The 13,953-nt window shown below is 42.9% G+C and overlaps 1 long non-coding RNA gene across 1 annotated transcript; it reads left to right on the forward strand.

Moving 5' to 3' along the window:
* The first annotated feature begins 3,318 nt into the window (after positions 1 to 3,318).
* Positions 3,319 to 12,510, forward strand: LOC128096253 (uncharacterized). The gene is made up of 3 exons (XR_008213569.1): positions 3,319 to 3,556; positions 4,134 to 4,195; positions 12,365 to 12,510. It is a non-coding gene; the product is annotated as an uncharacterized LOC128096253 (long non-coding RNA).
* The last annotated feature ends 1,443 nt before the right edge of the window (positions 12,511 to 13,953 follow it).

Genomic DNA, 13,953 nt, shown 5'->3' on the forward strand with positions numbered 1-13,953 from the left:
GCTGGGCCTCCCCAGGAGAAGTCTATCACACAAGTCAGGACTTTCTGAATTATGGACTTCTCCAGAGATGATGCTTTTAGCAAAAGCATCTCTGTTTCTTCAAATGATTTAAGGGATATTTTGATAAAAATTACTGTGAGAAACGAGGGTCCTGGGGAGGGAGGAGGCAGGGATTTAATTGGCCTCTAGGCAGAGCAGTAAGAGATGACAGTTAAACCTAATGGTTAAGAAAGGCCTTGCGGGCCGGGCGGTGGTGGCGCACGCCTTTAATCCCAGCACTCGGGAGGCAGAGCCAGGCAGATCTCTGTGAGTTCGAGGCCAGCCTGGGCTACCAAGTGAGTTCCAGGAAAGGCGCAAAGCTACACAGAGAAACCCTGTCTTGAAAAACCAAAAAAAAAAAAAAAAAAAAAAAAAAGAAAGGCCTTGCGGAAGAAGCTGCCTTTAAGGTGACCAAATAGCTTTGGATGACTGGAGATGGCTGGGGGGGGGGAGGGGGGGGGTGAGAAGAGGTCTCTTAGGGGTAAAACAACTTAAGCCAAGGTGTAGGCTGAGGAAGGATAAGACCCATCCAAGGTCTCAGTTATACATCGCAGCACCACAAACTAAACTAAACGCCCATGGCCTACAACAGCCACGACTTGTGACTGTCTCTCAGAAGTCTGAGAGCTAAGGAGGCTCAGCTGGCCCATTCTCCCTTGGGTGGCTCTCGTGTGGCTGCACTAGATAGTGGATGAGGCAGGAATTATCTTGACGTTTCCTCAGAAGAGCCTGGCAGTTGGTGCTGGCTGTTGGCTGCCAGCCAAAGTACCGACTTGGGGCTTTGCCATGTGACCTGGGCTTTCCTGTGACAAGGTGGCTAGGTTCCAAGAGCAAGCATCCCCAGGAGGACTAAGGTTGACACAGCCTTACCTTTCCTAACCTGCCTCAGGAAGCACATGACACCACTTTGGCTATAGTCATGGGCCCATTTGGATTCAGGAGAAGGGTGGAAGAATTATCAGGGTCATATTGTGAAAAGAACATATGGAATGGAAAGTTATGGCGAAGGCCCTCCTGTTTGCACAATTATTAATGCTCTATTGACTCAACCTACACTACTGCCTCTCTACATGATCTCTTGTACCCCTGGCTAGCCTTGAACTCACTGTGTAGACAGGAGGAAGGGGGTTTAAAATATTCTATTAAACTGTGATAATTATGAGTGACAAACATTCACTGAATATTTTGTTTGTAACACCACTTCATGTATACTAGGCTAGCCTCAAACTTCCTATGTAGAGGAGAATCACCTTTAGTCTTCAGATCCTCCTGCCTCCACTTCCCAAATGCTCAGATTACATGAACGGACCATAACACCTGGTTTTAGGTAATACTGTGGCTCAGACCCAGGGCTTTGTGCATGCTAGGCAAGCACTCTACCAGCTGATTTACACCCTAAGCCCTCCAAAGTGTCCTCCCACAGGGTCCAGTGTCATCCATCTGTTTGACCCTGTGGCATCCAAAGGCTATGAAGTTTGCACTTTCTATGGACAAGGTGACCTAGATGATTTTGACCAGAATAACACAGGGGTGAGCTTCTTGCTTTAAAATGATCAGTGTGATAATATCACCCAAGACAGACTACAGAGAGAAGAGATTAGATAATAAAAACAGTAAGTGCTAAGACAGTGGCCCTACTCATCAACTCCCTGCTCAGTACAACAAAATGATGCTTAAGTGTGATTGATGGTGTCCTCCACATTCTTTACCAAAGCATTCAGTCTTCAGGGTGCTCTCAGTGGGCCTCGATTCCTACAGAAGCAGATGGTCCTGTGCCCAGTATCAAATTGCTAGGTCATGGGAAGTAATTAGACTTCCTAGGAACACATAGAAAGGGAGCACTTTGGGGATACTAACTCATATTTCTCCCACTCAGCAAAGGACACAGGCTCCCTGGAAAGCAAGCCTGACATGATCACCAAGTCACTCAATTCCCGAGAGCTCCAATAGCTGGAAGCCCAGGGTGAGTGTGACATTGCCCAATAAAGTGAGGGAATCCAAAGGAGGAGGCTGTGCGGTCTGTCTGGCCGGCAATCGGAAGCTTAGCTGCCGTCACTCCCAGTTTCCCTCTAGACCTGTCAGGGGATTTGTGTCAGGCAATAGAAACTCCAGTTTGAGTCTGTTTTTTGAAGTTTCTTTCACTAACTAGTGTTATTTTATTGGACAAACTGCCAAAATTCACCTATTCTTTCTCTGAGCGCTTTTCTTCCTTTCCCGTTGGTGCTAGACAGTCATTTTCCCTAATGCTATATAATTTTAAAGAGGCTGTGTCAATTGCATAAAATATTTCTAATCTCCATAATTAAGATGCTGCTGGCCTGACAGCTCCGCTCTCTCACTCCCCCTCAGCAAGTTGCAGGCACGTAAAAAGACATTTCAAAAGAGTACTAAAGCAAGAATGACATGCTGTTCCCGTCCCAGAGGGCCTGCTCAAGACTGTCTACAGCCTCGCTAGGCTCTCTTCTGGAGAGGTTCAGTTTTGGCTTCTTCAGAAAAGAGATTAATGTCAAGGTTCTCATGACCATCATCGATACGTTTCCCGAAAAATGTACACCTGTCTCCAGTTTCTGTTAGCCCTGCTTCTGGCCTGTCTTCAATCAACCAGGAAAACACTGGACTTGGAAGAGTCACCAGTGGAATGACCAAATCCTGAGGTCAGAGACAAATCAAGAGTGAGAAATAATACATCACTGGAGTGGATAGAGAGGAGGCTTTCACCGTTACATAGTCCACTTTCCTCTTCTTTGAGGGGAAAAAAAAAGTAACAATTTACCCCCATTTTCACACTCACTTCTTCACCCATCCTGTGTGTTAAGTCATCTATTCAGTTCTGGGGGCACAAAAGTCTCTTTTCATCTTGATGGTACATCTATTGAGTTAAAAAATAAAAATAAAAATTACTCTTTTTAACAATTAGCACAGAGAAGTATAAACATAATCTAGGTAGAGTTGATTATGCTGGGATAATGAATTTACCCTCAAAGCCACATGTTTTAACAACAACAACAACAACATCAAAACCAGGTTTATTTCTCCCTCACAGCATGTAGGACACAGCAGTTGGCCCACTAGAGAGAGGTAGGGTTGGTAGTGCCTGTTCCACATAGTCATCCTGGGGTTCAGGCTTTGGAGGCTCAGAGATACTTTATCTGTGCAAATCAATAAGTTGTCCCCAGGAAAGACAGGATTAGACATTATTTTTATCACTTTAGCACCAAAATGACACATATTTCTTTTTGTTACATTTTACTAGGGTCAGTCGAGTCTTCTCACAAAAATAGGAGCAGGAGGTGAAAGAAAGATTTGGCAATGTGACTATTTCTACTATTCCTCTAAGGGAGAAACATTTCCCCACTGTCCAATATCTAGAAAATGGCAGGACTGTCTCGCAAATCCAGGTCGTCGGAACCCTAAACCCTTAACTACTGTGGTTTCTCTTCATGGTACCATCGTCCTTTTGGGGTGGAATTGACTGTGGTTCGGGGAGACAGCTCTAAGAGCTCTGCACTTGACCCAGGTGAGTATCCGCTTTGCTGTTACAGCCTTAGCTTGTCACTGTCCCTTAACTTGTCTGCTAAAAGTCAATCCCCTGCCTCTAAATGATGAAGAAGAGGACTCTTATATTTTTGGTTGTGAGCCTAGCCTTTAACGGCTGAGCCATCTCTCCAGCCCAAGAAGAGGACTCTTACTGGATGGCTGTGAGGAAAGTATAAGGACCTTCACTGTATATTATACACCCTTAAAACTGGTTGTCAGTTCTTTAAAAAAATTCTTTATTATATAAAGAATTATTATCATAATTATTATTACAAACTATTTATTTAGTGTGAGTGAGTGCGTATGGAAGTCAGAGGACAGCTTGAAGGTGTCAGTTCTCTCTTTCTACCATATGGGTTCTGGGACTGAACTCAGGCTTGGCCACAAGTGCCTTCAGACACTAAGCTATCTTGCTGGCCCAGTATCAGTTCTTAGCCTTTCCTCTTTCTGACCCTCTTTCTCTCTCTACTTGTATGTTCCCAGCAATGCAAGGCCTTCCGTTGTTTGGTTTGCTTTTATTTTCTTATTTTGTTGCTTGTTTGTGCTTCCCTCTCCAGAAGCGCTATTGAAACGCTGCCAGAGGGAAGACGTCGGTTGCCCACCTCAACGATGCCAGCAGGTAAGTCTGGCTGACTCTCTTACCAGTCCTTCCCCTGACAGCAGCAGCTTTCTTTATACATTGCCCAGCACAGCTCATTCGTGACTCCGGGGGGAAAGGAAAGGATAATGTCACAGTGAAGCCTCCAATGTGGCTTGAGTGCCATCACACGTTTAAAAACACCGTAAACACTGGAGCAACTCTAGCCGGTAAATGTCAAGGCACACATAATACGACATGAGTGTGGCGCCTGTAGGTATCACCCGATGAGCAGGCCATTTGGTCCTCCATCACGTCCTCTTCAAAACACTGACAGTCAGTCCTCAATATTATTTCAAAGAAGTTAAATGTGGATTAAAGTGACTAGTAAGAGCAGGAAAACATCTTATTTAGAAGCCCGCTATACGTTTTTCTCTCCAGGGAAAGAAAATGGCTTCCTCAGAAAGGTACATAAGTTCAGGTCCCTGGGCCATCACTCGGGAGAGCATTGGTAGAAATAACTTACAATCTAGGACCCTAGGTTCATGGTGAAGGTCATGAACTTCCCCAAGCAAGGCTCTCTTTTGAGCCTGAAGCGCACCGTCTTTATTTCTCCTTTTTCCTTTTTCTTTTTTTTTTTTTCCGAGACAGGTTTTTCTCTATGTAACAGCCCCGGCTGTCCTGAAACTCACTCTGTAGGCCAGGCTAGCCTCGAACTTACAGAAATCTGCCTACCTGTGCCTCCTGAGTGCTGGGATTAAAGGCGTGTATCACCACTGCCCAGCTTTCTTTTTCCTTTCTTGTTAAGAACTCAAACACCCTGATGTACTAGTTGCAGTTTGTGACTGTGGAGTCAGATAAATATCAGCAGCTCTGCAAATCACAGAATATGGGGGCATTCTGCAAATGACATGCATCCTCAAAAATGAGGGAGAATCCTTCCCAAGGCTCCAGGAGAGAGCCTGGTTCATGAGCCACCGGCAATCAACCACTTTTAATCCACTGCTTTCAATGACAATATTATTATCAATAATTTTTTCTTAATTTATTTTTTCACTTTTCAGAAGATATTTACAATTTAGAAAAGTGCACATCAGCTGGGAATGGCTCATGGAGATGCATGGGGCCCTCGTTCTGAAAATAAATGAAAGAATACATGTGAGGTTTTTTTAAATTATAGCTTTTCTAATTTTCCCCCACTCTTGGGATTGAACCTATGAACTAAAACATGCTAGGTAAATTCTCTACTACTGAGATACATCTAATCTCTATCTATCTATCTATCTATCTATCTATCTATCTATCTATCTATCATCTATCATCAACTATCTATCTTTCTATCTACTAGACAGGGTCTTCCCAAGTTGCCCAGCTGACCTTGAACTCACTAAGTAGCCTAGACAATCCCTGAATTCATGATCTGTAGTTGGCATTTTCTTTGAGCTGCCAACCAGCTCCCAAATACAGACATGGAGACTTACTATTAATTATAAATGCTCAGTCTTAGCCTAGGCTTGTTTCTAACTAACTTTTTTCTTTACTTAAATTAACCCATTTCTATTAATCTATGTGCTGCCCCCAGGCTCATTTACCTCATCTACATACTTTCCATCTTGCTTCCTCTATGTCTGGTTAGGTGGCCCCTGGAAGGCTGGCCAACTCCCCTTTTCTCTCATGGGCATATGTGCATGTGTATTTGTGTGTGTGTGTGTGTGTGTGTGTGTGTGTGTGTGTGTGTGTGTGTGTGTGTGTGTGTGTGTGTATGTGTGTGTGTGTGTGCACACACATTTGAGTGCAAGTGCCTATGTAGTTCAGAAGGGGGCATCAGATTCCTTAGAGCTCAAGTTCCAGGCCATTTTGAGTCATCCAACATGGAAACCAAACTCTGCAAGAGCAGTATGTGCTCTTAATCCATTTGACATCTTTTCAGCCTCTTCATCTTACATTTAGAGGCAATGACTTTCAATGAGCCAGGAGCTCACCTCTTATCTAGAATGGTCAGCCAGTGAGCTCCAAGGGTCCTCTTTTCTCTGCCTCCTGAGCTCTGGGGTTACAGATGGGCACTGCTGTGATCAGTTTTTCAGCCGGAGGCAAGAAATCGGGTCCTCATGTTTGGCTTACTGACTAAGCCATGTCTCCAGCCTCAGTAGATACTTTCTAATTAATAAGATACACAAAAATCTTTTTAAATGTATGCAGAAGATGATAAATAATGACAGCCAATTACTGATCATTTACTGTATCCCAGGAACTACACATTTGTTCCTGTATTTAATCCTCACTCTGAACCTGTGAGGCACTTCATTTCCACATGAGGCTTCTGTCTCTTTTTCTCCCTGCCACTTTCTCTTTTTCCCACCCTTCTTCTCTTTACTCTTTCTTTCTCTAAAGGAGGTAACTGAGATCCAGTGAGGTCTTCTACACAGGTAGAGGTTGTGAACCTAAGCCTGCATGTAAGATGCAAATCTGGGATTCAAACATCTTTGTTTGATTAAATGCCCAAGAATTCTGCTGCTTGATATCAACTCCATGTCCCCAATGACCATTATCAATATTTTAGTACATTTACTTTCCATTTCTTTTCCACATGTGCAACCTGAGATATAGCTATAGGTAATGTATGCATATGGGTGTATGTATATATATATATATATATATATATATGGATTTTTAAAAAATAAATTAGATTTGTGTTGTGTACAATGCCATTTTGTATACTACTTTTTAAACTGATTGCTACATTGTTGCATTCCCTGGTCCTTGTGGACGCTTCTAAAGCATAACTTTCAGTGACTGCAAGATAGTCATCATATGCTCTATTGTGCTGGAATGAAGAAATGCCAATGCACTGGATTTCATGATTTTTTATGTTAAATAAAGTTCTTAGAAGTATGGATTGTTACAACCTTTCTGAATGTCAATTTGGTTATATATCATGAGCCTTAGGAAGCTCTTGTCTTTAAAACTTCACTTACAGAAATTTACTCAAAGGAAATTACAGGATTTGTAGAAAGATTGATGCATGAGGCTGTTTACCGCAATAGCTATAAAGCCTTTATGCGGGTGGATGCAATATGAGAAGGAACTGGTAATATCTTTATGGTGGCCGACACTTAGTTGCTGAGTTGATGATGGCTTTTATTAGATACACTTTCTGAAAATGCTGTAAGTATGAATGGCTTCTGGAAATTTGGAAATGAGTATTTGAAAACTTGCTGGTAGTTTTTTGGTGAATTCTAACCCATCCATCGTTGAATCCTTATCTTCCAGGCCAGGTTTGATTAAAATGGTCTGTGTGCTCACACTTTCCAATAATCTTTAGCTTATGCTATAAATAAATGTCACTTACTATCTTCTCATAGTTCCTTTAATCCTCAACAACTAACGGCTCATCTCCATCAATTCTATGATAACTCCTAAACCACCAGAGACAGCGCATTCATTTGATTCTCTGACAGGTTTTTTTTAAGGTCATTTCTTTCATTAGGACATTCAAGAAATAATTAAACAGACATACTTTTTTTCTAGCCAGATGGAGTATTTTTAAAGATTTTATTATTATTATTTTATTTTGTGTGTATGACTGTCTTGGGTGCATGTATATCTGTGCACCACATGCATGCAGTAGCTATAGAGGCCAGAAGAGCCCTGGAGCCCATAGTGGTGGGGAGAAAATTCTCCTGTGTACATGCTCTAGGGCACACATACACAACACGCATCAGGACACATGCACTAAGAAATAAAAAAAAAATTAAATTGAATTTCTTCCTTGTAATTATCTCTCTCCAGAAAATTTAGAAATTGTTAACAATTTCTGGAAGTTTAGGAGAAAATAGCTGCTATGGCTTTAGTTGGAAAGTCTCCTGCAGTTTCACATATTTGAGCCCTTGGGCCTCAGTGTGGGGCAGGTTGTTAGACCTCTGCACTTAGGGCCTCAGCTAGTGTCAGTGGTCACAGTGGGGGGGGCCTTGATGGCTATACTTGACAGAGGCTCTGGTCCTAGCTCTCTATCTCTTGATTCACCGAGATGTGTGGAGTTCATGCTCCTGCCTGTGTGGCCAGAGCCACAACCGGCCACCATGCCTTTCCCTCCAACGTGGACTCTTCCCTCTGGAGTAATGAACCAACGCTGTGTCTCCTTCCTTAAGTTGCTTCTGGTACTTCTCCTTTAAATTTTTTATATATGTGCATACACACACACACACACACACACACACACACACACACACACACGGATAGTTGAACATGACAATAAGAAAAGTAACCAATGCAACGCATTAGCTGTTAGCCTCAGCAAGTCTCTCTTAGGACCCAGTTTTCCCATCTGTATAAATGACACCAACTCATGAGTTATAATCCTTAGGTAAAAAGAGAACAGTAAAAGAGAGAACAGTAAAAGACTGGGTATTAGTTCTTTCTAGTTCCAATTCTGAAGAAAAGATGTGAAGATATAAATTCTTGGGCCTGGAGAGATGGCTTAGCAGTTAAGACCTCTTGCTGCTCTTGCAGAGGGCCAGTGTTTGGTTCCCAGCACCCATGTCAGGCAGCTCACAGCCACCTGTAGGTTCAGGCTAGTGGGTCCAATGCCCTTTTCTGGCCTCTGTATAAACCCCCCACCACACACACACACCTACACACTTACCACACACATGTTCACACACATATTCACAGAAATAAAAATGTTGCCGGGCGGTGGTGGTGCACGCCTTTAATCCCAGCACTCGGGAGGCAGAGGCAAGCGGATCTCTGTGAGTTCGAGGCCAGCCTGGTCTACAGCGCGAGATCCAGGAAAGGCGCAAAGCTACACAGAGAAACCCTGTCTCGAAAAAACCAAAAAAAAAAAAAAAAAAAAAGTTAAAGACACTTTGTTTGTTTGTTTGGTTTTTGTTTTGTTTTGGTTTTTGTTTTTTCAAGACAGGGTTTCTCTGTGTACCCCTGGCTGTCCTGGAACTCATTCTGTAGACCAGGCTGGCCTTGAACTCAGAGAGCCACCCGACTCTGCTTCCTGAGTGTTGGGATTAAAGGCATGTGCCACCACCGCCCAGCTACACTTTTTTTTTTTAAGGTGAAAATTCTCTGAATGAAATCTGTTAAGGGGCTTAGTATAGTGTGGGGAAAGGATGCTGGACTTGAAGCTATGCGGTCCTGAAAGTGCCTCTCCCATTTATGAGCCTTAAGCAAGTTAATAAACTCTGGCTTCTTGGCGATGCGTCCCTCCATTTTCACAGGTTTCTCTAAAGGAGCTGTGATGTGTTTTATTTTCCCAACTCTGACTGGGCATGGCTGGGACTTAGGAATCTGTGGATGGTACGTTTTGTTCCTTTTAGAAAAGTTCCAGCATTTCAGTATTCAAATACTGCCTCTAAGAGCACCATGATGTGACTGCTGGGAATGGCTTTACCATGCATCAACAATGAAAGGAACTGAATAACTGGCATCTGGGGAGTAGACATGTGGGTTTTATGGCACATTCTTTGCTTTTTTTCTTTCGTGTGTGCTTAAGTAACTTTACCATAAAAATAAAGAGACCCGAGAAGAATGGCCGCCACTCTGTCCCCTTGTGGAACTTGCACAGACCTTCTCTCCAGCCTCGTGTCTCCTAATGATCATAGTTTTGTATTTTTATCTCTTGTGTCACATTCTGGGTAATTTTATCTAACCTATTTTTACTCCAATTATTCTTCCTTCAATTTCATTTAATATGTTATTGAATATTTAATTTCAGCTATTATAATTTTTATTTATAGAGACACTGATTCTTTTTTAAAAAATATGTTCGAATTTTTTTTGTACTTTCTTGTTCCTTATCATTTTTTCTCTAATTATAGACGACTTCTCTGTAGGGATTTTTTAAAATGCTTTATTTCCCAGCTATTTGAAAACAACAACAAACTAGAAGGCCCAGTTGTCTTCAGAGTAGTGGCTAAGGAATTTTGTCTTGTGGAAACAGATCCCGAAGAACAGAGTTCTGAAGCTCCCTCCAAAGCAACAGCCTCATTGGAAGCACTGTTTGGGGAAATTCAAGTGTAAAGAATATCTCAAAAATAATGGAGATTTTGATGGTAAACAGTTGAGAGAAGGTTGGTAGTTCCACAGGGCAAGAAACTACAACCACAGGCCAAGTGGTGTACAGAAACCCAGGGAAAGATGAACAGCAAAGAAGGACCTTCTGGGGTCAGAACAGACTTTGAACACTGGGCTCAGTGACTTACCAGGAAGGATGAGATTTAATTGGATTAGATTTTCAGGCAAGTTATGTTCCAGGGCTTTGTCAAAAGCAGTAAAGCAATCAGCTGGCAATTAGTGGAGTCTCACAAAGGCAGGCAGCTTAACAGAGAGATCTGGAAAAAGACAAAAGCCCAGCTGAGACTCCTGGCATCCATGGCGACTACACATGTCCAAGGCACTGGACGCCCTCTGAGGAGTGATGTCAGAGGCGTCACTCAACACACAAAATAGACCTCATTAAAATAATCCAGGCAAGTCCTTGAACCAATAAGTAAGCAAACAACAATAAAACAAGCCTTTGGTGAGGGAGGAAATGAATCTCTGGAAATTTATACTGTATTATTAAATCCTTACAAAGACACACAAAGAGAGAGAGAAATGTGTCGTCCAACAAACGGTGTAGGTAGTGGAAACTGCCTTGGAAAGACTGCTGGTTCAGATGTCAAGTTTGCTGGACAAAGCTGTCAAGTCAGCCGTCATAAACATAGTCGAGGAATGGAAGGAAACGGTGCTTGATGAAGATGGGTATGATAATAGAGTATCAGTGAGTAGACGGAAACTATTTTTAGAAAGAACCAAGCAGAGAGTTGTAGGTCTGGATTTGGGCAGTACAGCGACTGAATTTAGAATTTCACTAGAGGGATTTAATAGCCCATTGGGGGGTAGATTAGGACTGGACTAAAGGTGAATTAGCAAACATGAAGAAAGGATGATAGAGATTATATGACTAAAGAACAGATCAAGGAAACAATGAAAAATAAACAGAGGATCAAAGAAATGGACAAGTCAAGACATTCAACAGGCTGCTAGTAGAACAGATGCACACCCAGACCCACCATGGCAAAAAATGCAAAAGACACTTTCAAAGAGAGAAAAATTGAAAGCGTCAAGAAAGAAAAGAGACTCCTCACATACAAGAGGACCCTAATAACATTAAAAGTTGATTTTTTTTTGTCAAAGCCAATGGAGACCATAAGGCAATATGATCAAATATTCACAGTGCTGAAAGAATAACAGCCAGGTAAGAATGTCACACCCAGAAAAAAAAAAAAAAAACGCTTCAGATCATTCCCCCGTCTCTTGGCTGAGCTCAAGTGCTGTAAAACTTTTGGATAACTTCTAGCATAGCGTCAAAATTACATATTACATGACTGAGTGGTTAAGAGCATTGGCTGCTCTGCAGAGGACCTGGGTTTGATTCACAGCACCTGCATGGTGGCTCACAAGTATCTGTAGCTCCAGTCCCAGGAAAACCAGCGCCCTCTTCTGGCTGCAGTGGGCACTGTACTCATGGTGTGTACAGACATACATGCAGGCAACCCCCCCCCCCCCCACATAAGATAAAATAAATAGATCTTTAAAAGAGATTTTTAAAAATTGCAAATTATGGTCTACACAGGTGTCAAATTCTCTGTCCTCCTAAAACATATTTCCCTCATGAAACCTGATTGTGCTGCTGTTTTTTTCTGCCTGTCGCCTGCTGCCACAGAACCCTTTAAACAGGCTGCTTCCCCTGTCTAGAACACTCTTGTCTTCATACACTTAAATCTTGCCTTTGGAGCTCAGCTCAAGCTCTGATTCCTCTGGGAACCCTTCTCCCATCTCCCTGCCTGGCAAGATATACATACTCCCATGTGTTTCTCTTTCAGAGCTGTGATATTATATATAGGTTGGTGTATTTGATTAAAAAGACTATGTTGTAAATTTTACAAGGAGAACTGGAGAGATGGCTCAGTGGTTAAGAGCACTTACTGCTTTTCCAGAGGACCAGAGTTCAGTTTTCAACCTCCAACTCAGGTGACTCGTAACCACCTATAACTCTAGCTTCAGGGGATCTGACACCATCTTCTGAATTCACACCTACATTCACGTGCACATTACCACAGACAGATACACATATACATATTGTTAAAAAACAAAAAATAGATCTAAAGAAAATTCTACAAGGGAATAAAATGTATGTGTGCCTTTGTTTTGCTGTAGGGTAAGACGACTGAAAGATTTTACTGAGGAATAGTGATCATTGCATCAGGCAAGACCTGTCTGTGGTGTCTGCCCAGAGATCGGTAAGGATGCGGTTGTAGTGTTCCAAAGGAGCGTTCATCAGTGTGTGGAGACCAGTCAGGGGATGTCTGCCCAGAGATCGGTAAGGATGTGGTTGGAGTGATCCAAAGGAGCGTTCATCAGTGTGTTGAGACCAGGTCAGGGGATGAAATGCAAAGTATGTCAGCTCTAGGGGTGAAGTCAGAGCAGAAGGACCCATCAGTGGATGGGATGCCAGCTTGCACAATGCAATAAAATGGTTTCATTTCGGTCACTAGAGTCAGACTGTTGAGAGTGGGGATGTGGGCAGACTGAGTTCACTTCGGAACCACTAATTCTGAGGTGTCAGGGAGACCTCTGACAATCATTTTAAGTAAGCAGTTGGGCACAGGATTCTGGAATGTGGAGTTGTTGAGTGTGCAGATCTGCAAAGGCAATCTGAAGCAATTGTGGTTAGCCCTGAGGCTCCACTCCTCCTTCACACCCAGGGTGCACTGTTACGGTCAGTCCCCAGCTGCAGCTCTGCTCTGTCCCAACCCTAATAAAGCTTGGAATGTCCTCCCCAAACTCCAGCTGGTCTCTGCTTTCTCTGAACCCCACCCTGAAGGAGGGGTTTGTCAAGGCTCTTGGGGGATCCTTTTGTATTCGGCTGGTCCCAAGAAGAAAAACTGCTTCTCAAAGTTAATGAAAAGTCTTTTTGTGTCTCTTTAGTTTGAGTCTCCCAGCCTAAAGCTCAGAGGCAGTCTGTGTGCTGTACCCTGAGGCGGAAGGCATATTTTTCTGTTTGTGGGCCAGTTCTCAAAGGTCAGGCAGCTGGCCTAAGTCACGCCGATGGGCTATGGCATTTTACGGAATGAGATTTTTTTCAGCTCAAGGGAATTCTAGAAATTTTCCAAATGAGGCCTTTGTCTCCAAATCATAGTGATAATTACCTTACTGGCAAAATCAGAATTCCCACTCAGGTCTGACAGAAAGCCCATTGCTAGAGCTAGGGAGGTGATTCAGTAGGACCCAAGTCCAAATCCCCAAACCCACATTAAAAAGCCAGCAAAGCGATAGGTAGAGTCAGAGTCAAAACAAGGGGGAGGAGCAAGAACCAAATCCTGAAAGTTGCTGGCTGGCTTCCACATCCATGGTGTGGCACATGCTTGCTTCCTCTGCTCCCCCGATGTGTCTGTCTCTCTCTCTCTCATACATACACAAATAAATAAATAAATAAATAATGATTTTCAAAAAAACGGCCCATGGCTTTTTCCTGACCACAGTTTCTAGCTTCTTGGTGGATCTTTTCCATATCAAACACCATTCCTAACACATAGTATAACTGAATGTGGGGGTTGTGAAACATTTGGCAAGAGTAAAAGGTTTCTGAATTCAAAACCCAACGTGTAATGAATCTGAGCTGTTCTTGGCAGCACTGATCCCTGTTGAGTCCTGAGACTTCACTGCTGCCCGGGTTGTGAACACACAACACGTGAGCTTCGAACCGTGCATGTGGTCATGCCTTGCGTGCCAAGAAATGTTGCTTG

Source organism: Peromyscus californicus, unplaced genomic scaffold (genome assembly GCF_007827085.1).
Source record: "Peromyscus californicus insignis strain IS unplaced genomic scaffold, ASM782708v3 Scaffold_5__1_contigs__length_169319896, whole genome shotgun sequence".
In the NCBI taxonomy this organism is placed as follows: Eukaryota; Metazoa; Chordata; class Mammalia; order Rodentia; family Cricetidae; genus Peromyscus; species Peromyscus californicus.